This window comes from Peromyscus californicus, unplaced genomic scaffold (genome assembly GCF_007827085.1).
Source record: "Peromyscus californicus insignis strain IS unplaced genomic scaffold, ASM782708v3 Scaffold_16__1_contigs__length_79575227, whole genome shotgun sequence".
In the NCBI taxonomy this organism is placed as follows: domain Eukaryota; kingdom Metazoa; phylum Chordata; class Mammalia; order Rodentia; family Cricetidae; genus Peromyscus; species Peromyscus californicus.
This window is the reverse complement of record NW_026294458.1, coordinates 41359459-41380900: the sequence shown is the minus strand read 5'-3', so window position 1 is coordinate 41380900 and position 21442 is coordinate 41359459. Positions and strand designations below refer to the sequence as shown.

Here is a 21442-nt window from a genome sequence, read left to right as displayed (position 1 = left end):
TCTGCATAGTGTCTCATTACCAGTACTTCCATTTTCTGAAACATTTTAACAACAATTTTAATAACAAGTATGCTGCCTATTATACTCAGTTTTATTTTAGGGTATTAAAAAAAACTACAGAAACATGAAAAAAGAAAAAAAAAGAGGCCATATTAAACTAACTTCTTAAAATCTTCCCCAAATTTCAGAATGTTAATAGATATATTCAATGGTTAAATTGAGCATTGATCAAATTCCAAAGACCATGTCTGTCTTAACTAGTGTTACTATTGCTATGATGAAACACCATGACCAAAATCATCTCGGGAAGGAAACAGTTTATTTGAGCTTACAATTCCACATAGCAGTTCACCAGGAAAAGCAGTGAGGGCAGGAACTCAAGCAGGGTTGGAACCTGGAGGCAGAAGCAGATACATAGGCCAGGAAGAATGCTGCTTATACTGGTTTGCTCCACATAGCTCACTCAACCTGCTTTCTTACAGACCAGAGGACCAGGAGCCCAGGGGTGGCCCTATCCACAAACTGCTAGGCCCTATCACATCAATCTCTAATTAGGAAAATGCCCTACAGGCTTACCTACAGCCCAATCTTACAGAGGAATTTTCTCAGTTGAGGTTCCTTCCTCTCTGATGACTCTAGCTTGTGTCAAGTTGACATAAAACTAGACAACACAACGTCCTCTTCAAACACAAAGTCTCTAGGCCAGTAAATAATCTACACTCCAGATATTTAATTAGGATAAGACCTTCACCATGGCAAAGCCCACTTTTTTTGTTATGACCTAGAAAACCTGGGGATTGAAGGAGACCATCAGTGAGACCAGGACTGCTTGGGCATTGACTGATGATGCTGGGAATGGTCAGAGACACCGTGGTCCTGAGGATCTGGGAAACCAAGCAACTCAATGTCATACAGTAGCCCTTCTTCCCTGGGGAATAACTTCTCATTCTGTCAACAAAAGACGATTTACTCTTCTCAAAAAACGACTTCTTCTGCAGGGCTTTGAATTTGTGTCACACTAATATGACAGGACAAGACAGGGCAGAGGTTCCTCCATCTTGTATTCTTGCTGAGGCCGTTTCCAGAATTAATGAACTAGAATCTGATCTCCTTGATGGAGCCCTTGGAAAACTAGCCAACTCTATTCTAGGAATTAAAGGTCAGGATGTCCTAGCTTGTTTGTGCAGAACCTCCTCCAGCTAACCATTCATCTTAGCTGCCTGTTTGTGGGGATCTTCCCTCCCGCCAGCTAACCCCTTAACTTAGCTTCTGTTAAAACAGCGAGCTTCAAAATGCTTACTCTGCGAAGCCCCCTGCAGCTGCCCAGCAAGAGGCCTGGACGAGGTCCCTGCCCTTAAAAACCCAGTGTTCTGGACACTCAGGGCCACACCTAGGTCCCCAAACCTTTGGATGTGGTCCCAGCTAGCTGGAATAAAGACTTCAACTGTCTCTACGGTGTGTGTGAGTGGTCATCTCGGGTGAGCTCAGTCTAAGTTGGCTTGTGATTTCTTAGACTGTTCATTTGCAAGGTGGTGGGCTCCATGTGTATGGCTGCTTTCTTGCTTCTGTGCATTCATCTCTGGCCTCAGCTCCTACAGTAGCTCCAGCTGTTTTTTGTTTTTGTCTTTGTTTTTTTCTACCCTTGTGGTACAGTTTGGATCTTGAACATCCTCCAAAGGTCCACGTATTGAAAGTCTGGAAACCTTCCCATGGCGCTCTTTGGAGATGGTGGAGGCCTTATGAAGTGCTACCAGACAGAAGGTCAACTGGGAGTACTTGTTTACAGGCTATTAAATTTCACACCCCCTCTCCTCTCTCTTTGCTTCCTTGTTTCAGTGAGACGAGCAGTTTCTTCTGCCTTGTGCTTCTGAAATGATATACTTACTCTGCTATCATGGGACCAAGGCAATGTGGCCACCAAAATAGGCCATGCACTGGCACATCTGAAACTTCAAAGTACAACCTTTCCCTTGTTTAAGTTGATTCCCTTGGTTGTTTTGTCACAGTGAAGAAAATCTTACTTTCCTTCATTGTAATTTTCTCTCCACTTGGGCCATGGAGTAATCCTTTAGAAAGAAGTTAGATAATCTCACTCATTGCTTCAAATGCTTTAGTTCATTTCATTCATCTTTAGAATAATCCAGACTCCCAGTCCTTATCTTCAAGGTCCCATGGGACTAACTCATGATCTAGCTCTTACTCCTTTTCCTTCCTCCACTCAAATAGGAATTCATTTCATGGGCCTGGAGAGATGGCTCAGCGATTAAGAGCACCTGACTGCTCTTCCAGAGGTCCTGAGTTCAATTCCCAGTACCCACATGGTGGCTCACAATCATCTGTAATGGAATCAGATTCCTTCTGGTATGCTTGAGGACAGAGCACTCATAAACATAAAATACATGGATAAACAAATCTTAAAAAAAATTCATTTCTCTATGCTACCTCAAACAACAGGCTCCAGGTAAACCTTTCCCCTGCATGAAAAGCACATCCCTACCTGGGATGTTTGTGTGAACTCTTCACTTCCTGTGCCTGGATTGCCTAGCAGATCTAGGAGTTGAGTTTCTATTTTTAAAATCCACTCAGAATTTGTTCAGATGGGGCAGGTTAAGTCAAACAGATATAAAGCGACTGCTTTGTAAGAAAGAATTTTTTATTCTTGCACCAGACATTCCATCAAGGGTCACATGGGGAAATGTGAAGGTCATTCAGGACAGGAGAAACAGGAGGCAAGCACCATGCAATTTCTGAGGAAACAATGAGGCAAGGAAAGAAAAACAAAACTGGTTTAGGATGGGCTAATGTGAATATTTCCCTAACAGGCTCTGCAGTATACAGAGAGTATTCTAAATTGCCTGGTACTTGGCCCTGGGGCTATTAAGGCTAGGGACACTTAGCCTGAAATGTCTGGGTTCAGTGGGGGCTTGTGTGGTAGACTGGTTAGTGTGCACACGAAAAGCATGCTCTGTAAACCCAGGAATTTGGTAATACTGGGAGAGAAGTTCCTCCCAAGTCAGGGAAACACCGGAAGTTAAAAAGCATCAAAAACATAGAAAATGGCTTTTATACAGTTTAGTACCATAGTTCTATATACATCATTGAGACACAGATGCAGACTTCTAGAAGCCACCTTCATCCATCTAGAGCCGTGGTTCTCAACCTTCCTAATGCCCTAATGCCTTAATATAGTTCCTCATGTTGTCAGGATCTCCAACCAAAAAATTATTCTGTTACTACTTCGTAACTGTAATTTTGCTACTGTTATGAATTGTAATGTAAATATCTGCGTTTTTCAATGGTCTCCAGTGACTCCTGTGAAAGGGTCATTCAGCTCACTGAAGGGGTCATGACCTACAGGTTGAGAACCACTGAGTTAGTGAGACAAGAACACCTCTTTTCTGTCTCTGACTGTGTAATTAAAATTTGACTTGACATTTTTCTCTGGACTTGGGAACAGATCAAGGTTTTTTTACTCCTGTTCTTAAAGGGGGAAAGGGAACAAAAACAAAAAATCTGCAAATATATCATTCTTAACCAATAGTTCTCAATGCAAATTGGCAAGAATGTGGCTCTGAATGAAACTCCTCACTGGTGCTAAGACAGACATTCCTCCTTTATGTTCTTTGAAGGGAATTGTTGTTCAAATCTTAGATGGTCTTTTAATAAAAAAATAAAATATATAAAACCAGTACCAGATATTGGGGTGAAGCTGAAAGATCAGAGAAGCAGAGCAGCCAGCCACTAGTTCTTACCTATACCAAATCCTCAGCTTAAAGACAGTGAGTTCCTGCTTCCTCATGCCTTATACACCTTTCTCTGGGATTAAAGGCATGTGTGCTTTCCAGTCCTGGGATTAAAGATGTGTGCCACCACTGCTTGGCTCTGTATCCAGTGTGGCCTTGAACTCACAGAGACCCTGACCTTTATGTCTAATCTAGTGGCTGGCTCTGTCTGATCCTCAGGCAAGTTTATTAGGGTACACAATATATCACCACAGGGAATCTTGAATGTCACTGCTCATTAGAGTACCTGTCCCCCTCTAAAATCTAACTAGGTCCACCGAGTTCCAACAACCCAATTCAAATGAGGCACATGAGGGTAAGATGCAATGGTACACACCAGGACGGACTCAGAATAGGCTTCTGCGGAAGGTAAGATTTGGAACAAGATACTTGGAAAAATGAAGACAGGTCTCTCTCCCACAGAAGTAGAGCAAGAGCGCTGTGGAATTTTAGCTGCAGCCACCATTGCTCTGTGGTTACCATGGTCACATCTTCTGCTTTGGTTAAATTTCACAATAGCAACAGAAAAAATTAGTTTATCAACACATATTGAGAGTTTAGTGCAAAGCTTTAAAATGTGGGTTACAGAATCTCAGAGATTCTCTGAGTTAGAGAATTGCTTATATAGAAATTAATTCTGTAAGGTATTTACATAGTAAATACAAGCAACTTATTCTATTACTGGACACCATGTGGGTCAATTATAATGGATAAATTGTAGGCTTCTAGTTCAATACTTTGATCCAATGATAAAATTGATGACTCTTTTTCCTTTGGGGGTAGGGAGCCTCCTAGAATCTCTCACCTAGAAATCTGGCCAGTAATCTAAAGCCAGTATTTTAATGAGAGAATAAAAACCCCATTTTTTTTTTCTGCTAAGAACTTGGATTGTTTCCATGATACTACTTGTATATGCAAACTATTTGGGGAGCTATCAGAAGAAAAAAAAATACCATTGACCTTAGCATTAAATGTATCTGGATATGTTGTATATTAATATACTGATATGTGATATTATGATTCTAGGAGTTCATAGTATTTCATAACAGCAGCTCATTCATATCAGTCAAGATCCAGATCTCTGACTTCTTGCCCAGCATTTCTTAGAAATTGGTTTGTCCTAAGATGGTTCTTGACTGTTTGAAGATGGATGCCGTTGCAATATCTTAGCCATCAGTGAAATGCAAATCAAAACCAAATCTCTCCCCAGCCAGAAAATCAGAATGGTTATCAATGAGGAAACAATGGGATGGGACATTCAATATGCTGTTGGTGAGAATTTAAATTAGTATAGTATCTATGAACATCAATATGGTGGTTCCTCAGAAGACTGAGAACTAGTGTATGACTCTACTACTAATATCCAACCAGAGGAACCAAGGCATCATGGACTAGAGATAACATTACACTGTGTTTACCATAGCACTATTCACAGTAGCCAGCTATGGACTCATCCAAATGCCCATCAGTGATAAGTGGGCAAAGAAAATGTAATGCATACACAATTATCATTCTGCCACAAGAAAGAAAAAAGTATGTCATTTATAAGAAAATAGATGGAATTAGATATCATCTTGTTAAACAGAATAAACCAGTCTCTTAGAAAAATATCATGTTTTCCCTCATAAGAGGAATTTAGAAAAGAAGTACATATAAGTAGAGAAAGGGAATATATGAGGATAGTAGGGAAAGAAGAGTAAATGTGATCAAGGTATATAATATACATACATGAAAATAACACACCCAAATCCATTATTCTGATTTCAAAAAGAAAGAAATCGGGTATGAGGGCATATGTCTGCAATTCCAGAACTTGGAAGGCTATCCATGAAGACCTTGAATTCAACAACCTAGGCTTTATATATAGTTCCAGGCCAGCCTGAGCTATATGTCCAGAGATGGTCTCAAAAGAGTGGCTGGGGTGGGGAGGGGGGCTAGTGATAAAGCTTAGTGATAGAACACTTACCCAGAATGCAATAGACCCTCAGTTCAGCAGCAGAGTCTCAGGGCACAGCTGCTTTTTAATCAGGTTCTGTTTTACCAGTTCTGTTTTTAGCATAGTCCACTGACAATGTTGACCTGTTATTTTTTAACTCTTTGGAGGGCCCACCACCCAGCTCCCAAATAAGTCACACATGGAGGCTTATTCTTAATTATAAATGCCCAGCCTTAGATTGGCTTGTTTCTTGCCAGCTTTTCTTAAATTATCCTGTCTACCTTTTGCCTCTGAGCTTCTTCCTTTTCTTACTTCTGTATATCTTACTTTCGCTCTTACCCTGTGACTGGCTGTGTGCCTGTGTGGCTGGCCCGTAGAGTCCTCCTCTCCTTGTTCTCTTGCTCTTCTCTTCCTCTCAGATTTCTTCTTCTATTTATTTTCTCTTCCTGCCAGCCCTGCCTATCCTGTCTCCTGCCTTGCTATTGGCTGTTCAGCTCTTTATTAGACCAATCAGCTGTTTTAGACAGGCACAGTAACACAGCTTTACAGAGTTAAACAAATGCAACATAAAAGAATGCACACATCTTTGCATCATTAAAACAAATGTTCCACAGCATAAACAAATGTAACACATCATGAAATAATATCCACAACAGCAACTTTTATTGAATTGGAGAATATAGGATGTCTCCATGCTTACAGTGCTTTTCCTCTTTAAAGCACCTCAATGTCCATCGTATGTTGTTAAGCCCTCCTGGGTTGTCTCACCATCCTGGTCCATGTTGCTCCCATTGATGGTGTCTTTAGGAAGTCTGCTTCCTAAGATTAAGGTCCACACACAGGAAATAGCCTCTCTCCCAACCTCAGACCAGCTTTATCCCAAAGTATAGCATTTTGTCTGTTACAGGTGAGGAGAAAGCTTCTCCTTTTAATGCAGATTTCTAAAACATCTATGTATGAGGAAGAGAAAAAAACATTATTTCCAGTCAAAGCATAAAGCATCTTACCTTTTAAGTAGTTTGAATTTCAGCTATCTGTAATACAAAGAGGTTTGGTATTTCAACTTAACAACACATCATGGCCATTGAGAATAGGAAATATTAAATTTAGCTCTGCCTATTACTTCTAACTTTTATAAATATCCTAAGCCTGTTTTTCTTCCATACAGCAAAGATATTATCTGTTCTGAATGCTTTTAGTAATGTTTTTAATTTGGTAAATTAATATGTTTAATCCTTTAAACCATGCTTCTTAAAGTGTTGCCTCTGGACCTGCTACATCAGCAATTTCCGGAAAAAATGCTAAAAGCAAAACTGTCAGGCTGCACTATAATCCTTCAGAATGAGAAACCCTGGGGCAGGACTGAATATTCTGTCAGATCATGTAAAAATGGGTTTAAGCTTGCCTATTGCAAAGATTGAAACTCAAGTCACTATAGCTTTATTATATCAGTTTAGGACATGACATGCATATTGTGATGTTATTAAAATTAAAATGCACTAGCAAACACAAAACACAAGCAAGACTGCTTGGCATTCTAGGTCACTGTTAAAGTCCTAAGGGTGTTTTGTTCAAATTACTTAACCAGTGGCTCGGAATCCTTGGGTTAAAAATAAAGCATGAAAGCTTTATTATAAGCAAAGGTAAGTCAGTGGTAAAAAGATGTCTTTAAGAAAGAAAGAACGGGGACTGGAGAGATGGTTCAGCAATTTAGAACACTGGCTGCTCTTCCAGAGGACCCAGGTTCAATTCCTAGCACCCACGTGGCAAATCATAACCGCTTGCAACTCCTGTTTCAGGCAATCCAACACCTTCATACTTACATACATGCAGGCAAAACACAAAAACAAATGAAATAAAAATAACTTAAAAAAAAAGAAAGAAGGAAAGAAAAAAATAAACCATAAAGAAAGGTTGTTTCTTCTTTTCCTACCCCTTTGTGCATATGTCTCATAATCAAAGGACTCTGATGAACACTGCAGATGTGCATATCTACTCTAGGGATATCTGTTCCCCAATTCATATTTTGAAATCTGTGAAGGAGATGATTTCAGTGGGTGAAGGCTTTGGGAAGTGATTAGGTCATGAGCATGGAGCCCTCTGGATTGGTGTCATCGCAGAAGAGGTCTCAGGAAGCTGCCTTGCCCCTTCCATGGCTGAAGATGTGCAAGGAACCTGGTGTAAGGAAGAAGCCACTCACAGACAACCTGCCTGCTGTGGGATAATGCTTTTGTACATTGGTTTAATAAAACGTTGATTGGTTAGTAGCCAGGCAGGAAGTATAGATTGGATAAGCAGACAGGGAGAATTCTGGGAAGAGAAAGGCTTAGTTGGGAGACACCAGCCCACCATCCAGGGAGCAGAATGTAACGGCACACAGGTAAAGCCATGGAACATGTGGTGACATATAGATTAACAGAAACGGGCTGAGTTTAAGTTTAAGAGCTAACCAGTAGGAAGCCTGAGCTAACGGTGGAGCAGTTTTAATTAATATAAGCTTCTGAGTGATTATTTTATAAGCAGCTGTGGGGGTCCGTGGGACTGGGCAGGACCAGCAAAAACTTCAGCTATACCTACCCATCCCGCTGATTTTGGATTTCTCTGCTTCCACAACTACAGATTGGTTCGTTTGTCCTTTTTTTTTTTTTTTTTTTTTTTTGTGACAGAATCTCACTATGTAGTCCCGACTGGCCTGGAACTCACTATGTAGACCAGGCTGACTTTGAACTCACAAAGATCTTCCTGTCTCTACCTCCCAAGTACTGGGATTAAAGGTGTGTGCCACCAAGACACATTAGCTTCTGCAATTGTGAGAATAAATGTTTGTTTACAATAATCTAGTTTATGATATTTTATTACATTGATCTGGATGGTCAGTGATGTGTGCTAGTCCCCTAGCACCCCTGAGGCAGGAAACCTTCTGAGGACCACTGCATTCTGATCCTAACACAGTGCATGCCATAAAGAGAATCTCAGTAAGCATCTGTGATCTGAATCTTCTTATCCCCTATCGCTTGTCAAGGTCGAGGCTCCAGCATTGGATATCTGTATGTACCATGTGTGAACAGGCAATGGGTTCTCATATAAGTAGATAAGTAAATGAAGCCATTCACTTACACACACTGAATTCTGTTCTCATACTCAGTACACATTCTGGTGTACTATATAAAGCTTTTCTGGAAATAAGTAGAATTGCATTAGCGCCAAAGGAATTTCTCTTGCAAAAATTTGGTTGCCAATAAAAAAAATTACGTTAGAGAGTTTTTGCACAGGCTACCTCAATAGGGATGGAGAAAAGCTAGCTAGTAAAGAGAAGACCATTTCAGGGACCAACCTGAACTGGGAAACAAATCAATTCTGTGCATTCTGAACTAAAACTATTTAAAAACAACGATCAATGATAATAAACATTTAACATAATAAAATACTAGGGAATGGTTGTTAATATTCTGATCTGCCCCTTAAAATCCCTTGGCACCGCCCTGCATCCTGATGTAAAAGCCTCGTTCTAAGGAAAACCTCCTCCCCTTCCTCCCTCTTTTCCGCTTCTCTTCCCATAAGGTGCGCACTCTCTACCTCTTTCTTCTTCTCTCTCTTTCTCTCTGTCTCTCTCTTTCCTATCTTTCTCTTCATCCCTCTATTATAATAAACTTTCCACATGGATGCAGCATCTGAGGTGTGAATTACTGGCCGTTGCCACTGATACCATGCCCACACGGCATGCATCTGCCCAGCCCACCACTGCATCTGCCCAGCATGTTTCCCTGCACAGGAGGGATACCCTCAGGGTCATCCCCCCCCCCCACAGCGTGCAATAATTCGTAACAATGGTAGTATGCATGTTTCCACTTGCCTTTGCAAGTCTGCCGTGTAATGTTTTTCTAAACATATTTCTTATGTAGTGACTTATATGAATTTTTTTTCTATTTGTGGTTGATTTCTTGAGAAGATTCAAGATCACATCGTTCTCTAATTGTATATACAGAGAACCAAATTTGAAGATATTTTGTTTTTTACTTTCCTTTTTTTTTTTAGTGGCTTAAGAAAGATAGAGACAGGAATCTATCATCATAAAAAAGAAACAAACAACATATCTCTCATGAGAGCAACCTTGTTGAAATTAGATTTGTCTTTTTTTTTCTTTTCTTTTCTAACCTCCCAGTCCCCCTCTTTGTTTTTCGAGACAGAGTTTCTTCTGTTTAACAGCCTTGCCTGTCCTGGAACTTGCTTTGTAGACTAGGTTGGCCTCGAACTTAAGAGATCCTCCTGCCTCTACCTTGAGTGCTAGGATTGAAGGTGTGTGCCACCAGGCCCGGCTGCCCAACTCTTCAGTAAAATTCCACCCCTTCCCTTATTACTGCTTTTGAGAGACCGGCAGTTAGACAGACTCTATGGTAAGCAGATACAGGGAGAAGGGCCATGGCTAGGTAATACATGTGACCAGCTTCTTCCTTACTCTCCTGACTTAAAAACCTGGTAGCTTAAACCTGTGGTTCTTGACTTTTCTGACGATTCGACCCTTTAATACAGTTCTCATGTGGTGGTGACCTCCCCACCACCACCATAAAATGGTTTCATTGCTACTTCCTAACTGTGATTTTGCTGCTGTTATGAATTGTAATGTAAATATCTGATATGTGGCCCCTGGGAAGGTCACGACCCGTAGACTGAGAAAGGCTGCCTTAAACCAAAGGCTTTGTAGGCTTTTGTCTCCCACTGATAGACTAGCTCTACAAGTTCAAGGCTGCTCAGGACAGGCCACGCATTAGTTCTGGGCCAATGAACCATACTTACTTTCTTCAAACTGGCCAGCTCTAAAGTAGGAGAGGAAAGCTCTTCAGAACCTTTGAGGAGAAACTGGATTTTTTGACTTTCAGAATGCCCCCCTCTGCTTTCAGAGGGTCTTTTTCCTCATGTGTCTACTGCAAATGTGTTTCTTTACCTTCAATAAACATCTTACTCCAACTGCTGATTCGGTCTCTGCTGCTACCTACTGAGCTCCTGGTTTTTCCTGCCTTTTAATTGTTTATCTGGCAGAGAAAATGAACCCGATCAAGACCTCTAGACTATATAGCTTTTTAAAAAAACTTAATAGCATGTTACTGGCAGTATGTACTGGTAAAGGGCACTGAGAGTACTCAATCTTTCTTGCCTTAAAGTCCTTTATTTTTGGAACTCAAATTCCCAACAGGACACAGTTTGGGAAAGGCTACTGAATTTCAAAATCAGTGTTAGCTCCTTCCTGAACTAACTAACAGCCCACAGCACACTGCCCCAGATTATGGTTTTCTTCAATAGGCCTTTCCCAGAAGAAACTTTAGTCAAAAAGAAAAAGAAATACAGCTCAAGTTCAAAAAAGAAAGGGGAAAAAGAAATGCTAGTCTGAACAAAAAAGAAGTGAATGAATCATTATTTATAAAATTTAAAATTTCTGTTAATAATGATTTTTTTTTCTTTTCTACAGGCTTTCCCATGAGAAGCATCAGAACCCCCTCCCCTGCTGCCACATGAGACTTTGTGCTATGACTTTGGTCCAACTCAGATGAAGGTTTGAACCTGGCCTTGATCCTGTTCTTGTTGTTCTGTATTATCTCAGCCATACCTATCTGCCAAGCTTATAGCAAAGCCCCCTCCTTGGTGCCCAATTCCCTGCTCTACTGATTCCTCAGGTCTGTCTGGGGATCTTTGTTGTGCTTCCTTACCGAGATTGTGTGGCTAGACAACTAGGGATAAGAATTGGTCTCATTTCTGCCATCTACTACCGCTGTAAATATTTCTCCACCTCAAGGAAGTGATGCAAGCTTTGCATTTGTGTTGATGGCCTAGCGACTTTTTTGTTGGAGTGAAAGAAAAGTTACCAGCTATACAGGAGTCAACCTGAGGGCCGAGTGGTTTTGTTTAAAAGAGCAAAATGAAAACCTGGCGGATTGAGTTTGGAACGATGAAGTCTACCATTTGGCTCTGAGATGAGAGCTGAATGCAGTAGGAGCAGAAGGTTGTTCTGAGAGTCTTGAGAATGATGCGGGGAGGAAGGGGGGACGAGAATAAGAGGGGAAAAAGAGAAAGGTGGGGGAATTGGAAAGGGAAGAGAAGGGAGTGTTTAAGAGGTTGGCCCCAGGCTGGGAAAGAGAAAGGTAAGGTGTCGGGTCTCTAAATATCACTGCAAGAGCCAAATGCCCTGCAGCTCCAGGGATGGGATCTCAGCTGCTCAGCCCCAGCCTCGGGGGGAAGCAAATGAATGCTAAGTGAGAAAAAGCACAACTGAAACGCAGACAAGGGGTCAATCAGCAAGGTGATAACAGGAAGACTCTGTCACCAGTCATTAGCACTTAGACCACAGGCTCTACAAGGCAACTGACTTTCTGTCTTTCTCAAACTGCCCTGGCACTAAGCACACCAGTGTCTGGTAAACAGCAGGCACATGTTAAACGTCTCTTTAATGACTGGGTGTGGAGTGTGCTAATGGCACGGAGGATGAATATTCAGTGGCTCGGGGAAAGGAAGGGAAGGCCCGCATGACTAAGATTTCACAAGTGAGGGGAGGGGGCTTGGATGGATGGAGCTGTATAAAGCTGGTTGGGCAGGAAGGCTGGACAGATTGCTTTTTACACTTGTTGACACCGAATTTTGTAAAGCGCTCAGAATAAATACTGTACTGCTAAGTACATGCTGCACCGAATGCAGAAGATTTAATTAGCAGTGTAGTCTGTGACTGGAAGTGCACCTTCAGAGAGATGGTAGGTAGAGAGTTAGTATGGGAGTAGAGAGTTAACATGCACCTAGAGACAACTTTTAAATGCCCGATATTGGCATCTCATTATTTTCTGGCCTAAAATTTTGTCCCTCTGATAGATATTTTAATGACAGGGCTCTTGGCTCTAAAGAGCAGAGGAAAACATTTACCTTTTTGTCATCAACAATCCATATAAAGAAATCTTTTATTAGTTATACAAAATTTGGAACATCCAAAGTCCAGGAGATTTTTTTTTTAAACCTGTTTAAAAGACATTGGTTTATCACAGGATAAGCACAGAGGCAGATAATGAAAGGCTGCCTACTCCCATCTCTTTTTGCAGGTAAAACCACAAATGCATATGCTTCTTTTTAGCTTCCTAGGGATACAGAAGTTACCCATTTTATGGAATAATACTAAAATAATGGTATAAATTAAAGCCATCAGTATTTGCCAGTTTTTGCACACTGCAGACAGCTGTTTGGATGTCAAGATATCAACACTTGTGTAATTAATGGGCTTGTCACAGTTTGTAATCATTGTGTTAATGCGCAGGATTTAGAAAGATTGTCCTTCTTAGGATATGATGGCTACAAAAAAAGAAAAGAAAAAGTAAAATGTTAACAAAACGATGCAGCAAAACATAAAACTGAGAAACAGTTTCCTGTTTAAATCCTTGGTAAACAGCTGTCAGATGGCAATCTGTTTACTTATACTTCGGATGTTCACAGCTGGTGGGGTAGCCAGTTTGGGGCGCCATTGAAAAGTGCCACATCACAAACTGGGTAACTTAGAATTGACACTTAATCCTCACCACCTTGGAGGCTGGAAGTCTGGGTTGAGGTGGCCAGCACAAACAGGCCCTACTGAGTGTCTTCTTTCTGGCCGCAGACAGCTGCCCAATGGCCTTTCATGGTGGCTTGAGGGAGTCTTCTGGGGCCCCTTTCACAAGAACACTGATTTCATGTACGGTGGCTCCACCCTCACGGCCCAATTACAGGTCAAAGACCACACCTCTCAATGCCATCACACTTGGAGTTAGGATTCAACTTATGAAGCTGGCTGGAGCAGAGCACATTCCATGACAAGGTTCTGGGTATCTCCACCTCTGTTCTCTTATCCATGTCTTATCTTGCAATGACCACTTACAGGTAAAGAGTAGGGATGGAGAACTCAGGCACTGGGCTTGCTCTTTCTGGGGAACTGTTGGACTTGGTTTTCTCTGTGATGCTCTTACTTGCACTGGAGTTGCTGCTGGAGCTGTACCTTAAGAACAGGAACCACCCCTAGAGTGCAGTCAGGCACTGGACCTGCTATGAGGAGGGGCAGATGGGGTTCCAAAAAAATGTTTGTATTAATCTATGTTTTATTTATCCCTGGAGAAAACTTTCTGAGTTGGGTGAGCTGGGCCTGGAACAATGGGAACCAGAAATGACTAGTTCCATTTCATTTCATAAATGTATGCTCAATATGCCAGAGGCTCATCTGAGTTTTATAGGATTCCCCCAGTCAACTTAATACGGTGATTTGGCTTTCCAGGTGAAATGTTTTCCAGAAATGTTATACTCCAGAATAACAGACATTAATTTTTCTCATTGGTTGAACAGAAGGACACTGTGTCATGGGTATGAAAAGAGGGTTTTAACACTTCATCTGGTATCATCCCATTGGCGACACATATTAGTGGCAGATCTTCAGGTAAATTATTTAACTTCTCTGAATGTCCAATTCATTATCTGGAAAACGAAGATAGTTGTAGTTGTGTTAGCCCACAAAGTTCTACATGTGATAATATACACAAAGTCACCTAGCAGCTACAGAAATATAGCAAATGTTGGCTCACATTTGAGGGCATCCTGTGACCCCATTGGCCATTTCTTCTTTGACCATCCTCTTTTTATCTTAAGGTGTAATGGAAAAAAAACTTGGAGAGATCCAGACATGCATGAGCAGCAGTTTCTAATGGACTCTCCAACCTTGTAGTTAATTAATATTTCTGTCAAGAGGCCTTCTAATAAACATAGGGATATTGGGGTAACTATAAACTATTGTGAAAATTCACTTCAACTGTGTAGATGGGTGAGTCCCTCTGATTCTAAGGTTCAGAACAGTAGACAGCCAGAATGTTGCCATGGTCCAAGTTCCTACAAAATGTTGCACATGCTCCTTTACAACATCAGCTCCTGTCTAGTCCTCTCTGAGAGTTGACTCCCCTTTCACAGCAAAAGTTCAAGCAAGGGATGGTAGGGAACACCTGGAACCCCAGCACCTGGAGGGTGGAAGCAAGAGGATTTGGAATTCAAGGTCAGGTTTGGCTATATAATGAGTTTGGGGACAGCCTGGGCTTCATGAGACCCTGTTGAAGAGGAGGAACAGAAGGAACAGGATGGGGAAGAGGAGGAAGAAGAGGAGGAGTTGCTGGTGGTTGAAGAAGCTGCTGCCAAAAAAAAAACAAAAAAAACCAAATCAAAACAAAACAAAAAAAATCATACAAACACAAGTAAAGTTGAACTGGGTCTGTTCCTAAGCACTTGCACTTAGATACCTAAGGTGAAAAATACTTTGGGAGTGAAGAAATAAACAAACAGCTCTCCTTCCTTTTCAGTTACAAAGTCAATAGGTACTTACTATGAAAATAAACATTCAGAAATGTTTTTTATAAAGTAGAGCAAGTCTTGCTTTGTAAGCCACTTAAGATGAGAGACAAAGAAAGGTATAGGGTAATTCTGTTAAGCATTAACAAACTAGGTAAATGCTCAACATGGAGGCATGTGTAACACTTTAAAGGAACAGGGGTCATGGAACCAAAGTGGAAAGCAGAGAGAGGCTCCACCACTTCCGCTCTCCTGAAGTGGGCTGTTCCCCTAACTGAGTAAAAGCCCTGAACAAGAAGCCTGGCTGTGTTGCTGTTTTGGAGACTGCCTCCCTCCTCGGACCCTAGGAAGAGACCCCGGCACAGCAACCAGAAAGCTTGTTCCTGTGTTGAGCAGGATAGCTAGGTGCCCGCTAAGAGACCTACACACTTCCCCATCCTTCTCCTCAGTCCTAGCTTATCTGCTGGACCAAGGCCACATTGTCTTCTAATGGGTACCTCAAGTAAGAATTTGAAAACCAAACCCAAGCAACTTTGTCACTTTGATAGCAATCACCAAACTGTTTTCTCCAAAGGAGGTATCACTTCATAGTTCCATGAATATTTTTTGACACCCTTTTGACAAAACTGGACTTCAGAAATCCTTCAGTCTCTGTAAAATGTATTTCTAATTGTTTATTTTTATTAAGCATTGTTGGTGAAGAAGAACATTAAGGAAGAGACTGCCCAGTGGTTGATAGCACTTGCTGTTCTCACAGAGAACACCCAGTTGAGTTCCCAGAACCCACATGGTGGATTACAACCCACCTTGACCCTAGTTCCAGGGGAATTAAGTGCTTTCTTCTGGCCTCCTCAGGCACCATGTAGACATGATGTGAACTTACATACATGCAGACAATCAAAACTCACTTCTAGGGGTGTCAGTATAATTAAGTCAATGCAGAAGGTCTATCACAGATGATGCACTTTTTTTTTTTTTTACAGGACTTGACACATTGTCAGCTTTGAATAACTCAACTCCTTTCCTCCCAGTCTGTAGCTCTTCTCTTCTGAGGGTCAGTGATTATTTGACCAGAGCCCAAAAGCTGGACCTGTGAGGTGAATGCTAAACAATGAATTATTTGACCAACATTGAAATTTAAAAAGCATCCAGAGCCCTGCAAGTAGGAGGGCATTGAACACTGAGGCGGCTGGTGAGATGGTCAGTAGATAAAGGTACCTGTGGCCTGGCTTGACTACCTGATTTAAATCCCCGGGACCTATATAGTGGAAGGACAGCTGTTCTCCAATGTCCATATGCAGTGCTTGAGCACACATACAAAATAAATAAATGTAATTAAAAGAACATTGGGAATCTTGCACATGTTTGTGAGCCATTTTACTAATCACATGAATTACTTGTTGGGAAGGATGTGTCTTCATGGTTTGATTTTTATGGGCCCAAAACAAATCTGTATATTTTCTGGATATTAATCCATTTGTTGTTAAGTAGCAATTGTTTCCTGGTGTATTAATTATAGTTTCCACCAACCAGATGTTCCACATGTTGTGTGCCTGGGACGTACTATGAAAGGAGAGAAAATCTGGAGACTGTTATTACAACTTTTGAAACTTGGATTGTACAGTGCAGGGACATTCTTCACTTATGGAGCAAAAAAGTCAACTTCCTTATAGACTCAAATTCCCTTTTTGGTGTAACCTCCAAGCTGGCAAAATCATTATAGCAGATACTTACACATGCAGAACTATAGTTGAGACCCTGGTCTGAGAGACTTTGGGGGAAAGGATGGTCTCCCAGAAAGACCTAAGCTCCTTGCTAATGTGGCTTTCTCACATTTGAATCATCACTGTAAGTCACAATATAGACAGTTTAGGCACTGTGCCCTATTCTTTCTGAGAAGTTCTTGCCCTTGAGACAGTTGCTCACAGTAGATAAGACCCCTGTGACAGATAGAGGATGGAACTGGTAGGGTCTCCAGTTAAGCTGAGGAAGGACTAAATGGGAATGGAATCAGCTTGGTCAGTCAGTCTCAGCCTGGAGTGAGATGTTCTTTAAAACTGAACAACTTGCTGGGTGATGGTGGCACACACCTTTAATCCCAGCACTTGGGGAGGCAGAGACAGAGGGGTTTCTATGAGTTTGAGGCCAGCCTGGTCTACAGAGTGAGTTCTAGGACAACTGGGGCTATACAAAGAAATTCTGTCTCGAAAAACCAAAAGGGAAAACAAAAACAAAAACAAAAACTGAACACTCTTCCCCAAAAAACTTGAAAAAACTTAAGGCTTGAGAAATGTTTAAAAAGCAAGCATTTAGGAATTATTACTACTAAGTTACTGTGTTATAAGAAAGTAGATTGCCACTTTTTGGGCATTTTCTGTCCTGGAGTTAGCCATCTGTGAACTAATACAACTGTCCTAATGAGAACATTCATTTAGAAGTAGGTCTCTCCCAAAAGGTGCAGGAGGCAGTCTTCCCCATGACTGACGCTACAAAAGGCTGGGCTTGGATAGGATAGGTCTCCACAGCCTACATGTGAGCACAGAAGAGCCTTCCTCTAGACTGTGCATGTGGACACTCTGGGGAAGTATAGGGAGCCTGGCTTCTCCCCATTACTGGATATGCAAAGGTAAACATGAAGCAGTATAATTTTCTTTTAAATGGACTGCATCATTCACAAAATACAAGACTAACTAATAGGACCAGCCCTGTATGCCTAAGTATTATGACCCCTTAGGTCTCTGAAAGGCCTGACATATCCCCAGGGTTCTTTCAATCTGATTCCTCCTACCTTATTAGAATACATCTACAAAAAAAGCAAAAATCAAATATATTTACATTTTGAAACCCACCCCCCACCCTCCCCCTACCCCCCCCGCACCACCACCACCACCAAACACCAAAAGCATTAAAAGCTAGCAACCTAACAAGCCTGGCTTAATCCTTTATTAACTTTCATGAGAACTCAAAATATCTTCATACTAGCAACCGAGTACCTATACAATAATGTCTTCAATTTGTAAGAATGAGTATTATACAGATCAAAACTTTCCATATAGAAGTATATGCCTTAAAATGAAAATAGATTTAGTTTGGTCTCTAGCGCTTGCATTTGAATCCCAGCTCCCACGTCGTCGTTTCTAGCCATAGACAATTCTGGTTTGCACGGAGGAGCTGGGCAACCATGAAGGGTGGCTGACTCATGGTGGCTCGTGACTGGTAGCTCATATTCTCTGTGTTATTTTAAAGGTCTACATTTGACTTCTTGAATTGATGGTTTTGTGGTATGAGAGGGGGAACACAGTGCCGAGAATTCCTTCCACCCTTGTGTTTTAATCTTCCTAATAAGCATTATAAAATTTGTATTGTTTCACTTCCCAGCTAATCAAAAAGGAAGCATGTGTAGGGGAGGGGGGAAGCCACTTGGCTAAGGTCACAGAGCAGGCCACCGGGAAAGGCAGCATTCCAGGGTGGGTGAGCAGGTTATCCCTAATCTTTGCAGAACATGAAAAGTCACGGAGGTCACCTAAAAACCACCAGAGGCCTCCTCCCTTAGCCTACTGCTTTGCAGATTAAAAAATCTAGGTGTATGGTGCTGGAGAGATGGCTTGGTGGTTAAGAGTGCACTCTGCTCTTCCAGAGGTCCTGAGTTCAATTCCCAGAAACCGCATGGTGGCTCACAAAATAAGTCTCGGAGTATAGTGCATGCATGTAATATCAGCACTTGGAAGAATGAGGCAGGAGGATTACCCTGAGTCTCAGGCTAGCCTGGGTTGCACAGCAAGATAAAAAAGATAACAGCAACAACAAAATAAAAACAAAATGGAGGAGACTCTAGGAATGTGCCTCCCCACCCCACCACTACACAAATGGGTATCCAAGTACTCCAGAGTCTGAAGAAAGGGAATCTAGAGTTCCATACCAGTCTAGATTGCATAGGGAGGTGCTGCCGAAAACCAATCAAACAAACAAAACCTGGGGGATCAGGAGGAATAAAGCAAAATTCAGGTTTAATTTTGAAGATCATGAAGACGAGCACTTAGAAGAACTCAGCAGAAACTAAAAGTGTGTGGTAATTCTCCAGAACATTTATCCAGATAGACAAATTCCAGGAATCTTTTTGACTACCCTGGTGTCCCAAGAGCCAAGCTTATAATTACAAAATCTATGTGAGTTATGTCAAAGGCAATTTGTAGAAAGGTCAGAGAATATGAGCGATCTGAACACTTTCCATGTTTTGATTGGAAGAACAGCAAGTGGTACTTCCTAGGGCTCTCAGTATAATTAAGACAAATACCAGAAGGTCCATCACAGACGACAGACTTTGTTACAGGACTTGACACATTGTCAGCTTTGAATAACACTCAACTCCTTTCCTCCCAGTCTGTAGCTCTTCTCTCCTGAGGGTCATTTGATTGCATGTGATTATTTGACCAGAGCCCAAAGGCTGGAGCTGTGAGTTGAATGCTGAACAATGAACTATTTGACCAACATCGAAATTTAAAAAGCATTCAGAGCTATGCAAGTATGAGGTCATTATTAACACAGACTTTTTCCTAGGGAGAGCTACAGAAAGAGAAGGGAGGAAGGGAGGGAGGAAGGAGGGAGGGAAGGGAGGAAGGAAGGAAGGAAGGAAGGAAGGAAGGAAGGAAGGGGGGAGGAGGGAACCCTATCTTCATTCTTACTGAGCTAACAGCTCGTTTAAAGATACAACATGTACTAAATGTCTACGGCTACTCCCTGTAACACTAACACTTTTGTCTTTGAAGACCAGAGCCTGCAAATTGTGTGGCTTTGTGAACACCCCTCCCTTTCTGCTAGGGACCAAAAGCCCGCTGTGTCTGATGTCACAGACAGTCCAGGCAGCGACCAAACTCTGCTGATTTCTGCCTCCAGTAAGCACCAAGGAGGAGAATCCCTCACAGCCTCCCGCTTTTACTCCCCGCAGCTTTCCAAACAAACTGGGGCGGGATGGGAGTGTCTTCTTGGCTCTGGAAATCAATCCTCCTACCTTGTCCTGAAGCTACCCGCCGCCCTTCCCGGGCCCTCCCTTCGCAGTGATTTTCCTGTCCTGGACTCCCGGCAAGACCGAGCGGACCCCGCCCTAAAGGTAGGAGCCCGGTCCTGCGGCTGCCGCCCGGAGGGTCTCAGAGCCCTCCGCCAGTCTCCGCGCAGCACTTTCGGCGCGAATTTGGGGGCGGCGGCCACGGTGCATCTGGCGCCAGCGACAAGGAGGAGCTTCCAGCGGCGTCGCACGCAGCCGCCGGGGACGCGGGGCCGGGCGCCGCGGACAGTGAGGGGACCGGCGGTCGTGTCGGACTCCCGGGGACGCAGCGCCCTGCTCGGCTCCCCCGGGCCACATCTAGGGAGAAGGGATCGTGTCCGTGCCACCTCGCTTCGGCTCCCGCTTGCCCCGGGCTCGGGGACCCGATGCGACAGGCTCCACGGGACGGAGGGCAGCGCGCTGCGGAGAGCGGAGAGCCCCGGCCGTGGAGTCCCGCACATGCCTCTGCCGTCACCGCACCCGGGCCTCGGCGGGTAACTCTCTGCGACTGGCGGCGCTGCGGGTTTGCTTGGCTGGGGGGTGCGGGGAGACTGCGTTCCACACCCAGCTCGGGGTTTGGGGGTGCTGTCCAAGACAGTCCGCTTCTGCAACCTCTGAGGAGTAGGGAAGGGGACTCGGTGCGCTCTCGGTCCCCTCCGTCCCCTGCCAGCCCTTGGAGAGGGGCGGAAGCCATAGGGCCCCGAGACCCTCCAGGCAACCCGGTGTGCGGGGTGGCCGGCCGGGAGCTTCTCCCGCGGTGTCCTGGAGCTGCTAGGAAGGACCCCCGGCGAGCAGCGCCCAGAGGGGCATGGGGACCCGCCTCTCCTTGATCTCCCTCCGAGTCTGTGCGCTGGGAGGAGGCCGACCCGGGTGCATGGTTCCTCGCTCACCATTGTTTGTGAAAGGGTCTGGAAGCGAGGAGGGGCGAGGGAGCCTGGAAGGTTCTCCTCATTTACCACACAAAGTTTCCCCGAGAAACCCTCCTTGCCACGTTAAAACTAAACCTAACGAAACACCGAGGCAGCTTGTTTGGAGCAAAGGGCTAAAGCTGAGAAAACGGCTGTTTGGGCTGCCGTGAGTTTTTAAGATAAGGGAGAAGAAACGTGTTATTTTGCGGTCCTTGCCTCCGGAGCCCCCGTGGGCTTCAGCTCCCTTCTTGTGCACTGTTATTTTTGGCTTAAAAGAAAATCTATAAAAAAGCGAATTCTAGAAACTAAAGAAACTCGAAGCGCCTTCTTTTAGGATCTTCAGAGGAAGCCAGGAGAAGGACAGGCTGGGGTGAAGAATTTTGTTTATAGGTAATGTTTAAAATTGTGGGTGGGGTGGGGTGGGAAGGACGTAGTAGATGCTAGCCTA

General features: G+C 43.1%; 1 protein-coding gene and 1 long non-coding RNA gene across 6 annotated transcripts in view; one reads left to right on the top strand and one right to left on the bottom strand.

Annotated features, from left to right (window-relative positions):
- Nucleotides 1-300: 300 nt before the first annotated feature.
- On the bottom strand, nt 301-20167 carry LOC128112128 (uncharacterized). The gene is made up of 3 exons (XR_008218853.1): nt 20054-20167; nt 12622-14187; nt 301-6668 (listed from the first exon to the last, which is right to left on the bottom strand). It is a non-coding gene; the product is annotated as an uncharacterized LOC128112128 (long non-coding RNA).
- The window catches only part of St3gal6 (ST3 beta-galactoside alpha-2,3-sialyltransferase 6), a 62960-nt gene continuing 61290 nt past the window's right edge, over nt 19773-21442 (top strand). For 2 of the 5 annotated variants that reach the window (XM_052740934.1, XM_052740933.1), the window contains exon 1: nt 20164-20580. The gene's annotated coding sequence lies outside the window, so the exon portion shown is untranslated. The other 3 variants (XM_052740935.1, XM_052740932.1, XM_052740931.1) reach the window with 3 other exon arrangements.